Source organism: Octopus bimaculoides, chromosome 27 (genome assembly GCF_001194135.2).
Source record: "Octopus bimaculoides isolate UCB-OBI-ISO-001 chromosome 27, ASM119413v2, whole genome shotgun sequence".
Taxonomy (NCBI): Eukaryota; Metazoa; Mollusca; class Cephalopoda; order Octopoda; family Octopodidae; genus Octopus; species Octopus bimaculoides.
The window spans coordinates 19,698,346-19,699,466 of record NC_069007.1 but is presented as its reverse complement, the minus strand read 5'-3'; the positions used below and the strand labels follow the sequence as shown (position 1 = coordinate 19,699,466).

Here is a 1,121-nt window from a genome sequence, read left to right as displayed (position 1 = left end):
GTGTGCTAACGTTTCTTATTTCTTTATTGCTCACAAGGGGCTAAACATACAGGGGACAAACAAGGACAGACAAAGGGATTAAGTCGATTACATCGATCGACCCCAGTGCGTAACTGTTTCAGGCGTTAGTCTGCGGTCATGCTGGGGCACCACCTTCAAGAATATTTTTTTTTACAGTCGAGCAAATCGACTCCAGGACTTATTCTTTTAAAACCTGGTACTTATTTTACCGGTCTCGTATGCCGGACCGTTAAGTTACGGGGATGAAAACACACCAACACCGGTTGTCGAGCAGTGGTGGGAGACAAATACAAACATACATAAGCCGGCTTCTTTATGCTTCCGTCTACCAAATCCACTCACATGATTTTAGTCGGCCTGAGACTATAGTAGAAGACACTTGCCCAAGGTGCCACACAGTGGAACTGAACCCGGAACCATGTGGTTGGAAAGCAAGCTTCTTACCACACAGCCACGCCTCATCCTATACTTTTTTTTTGTTTTTGAGATGTCATGAGAAAAATCAGACGGTCGCTCAACTTGTTAGGGTTCCTAGAGTTCTGGGTTTATAGACCGGATACGATGGCAAGAACATCAACCTTTGGCTCTGACGACGAATGTCAAACCTAGATGCAAAGTGCATACAATGTCTTATTTCAAAGCAATGTCTTACGTGTGAAGACGTTGCTACCTTCAGCTCTCAAGTACGTCTTCCGAGATGTCGCAGACATTGGCAGACTTTGGTAAGTTTTAGTTCTTGGAACAAAACGATTCTTCCTTTGTTGTGTGAAGAATTAAATGATGAGGAAACGGCATTACTATTTCACCACTATTTCACAGCGAGTTGGCTTTTAACTGGTAATGTGATAGCTCAAGTTACAAGGATGAAAGTGGATCTCAAAGAATTCTTTTACATCAAAACGGATGTGTAGAGCAATGAAATTCCCAGATAAAAGCTAAATTTATCCGAATGAGATTTTCAAACGATTCATTGCAGCCAACATGCTATTTCACAGGAGCGTGTAAATAGCATATGACGAAGTTTACAACCGATTATGTCGCATTCTCTCTATATGTATGTGAATATATACAGTATATATATATAAATATATATATATATA

At 40.7% G+C, this 1,121-nt stretch overlaps 1 protein-coding gene across 1 annotated transcript in view; it reads right to left on the bottom strand.

The window, feature by feature from the left end:
• Window positions 1–1,121, bottom strand: part of LOC106871148 (calcitonin receptor) — a 6,262-nt gene that overhangs the window by 2,592 nt on the left and 2,549 nt on the right. The gene's annotated exons all lie outside the window — the stretch shown is intronic.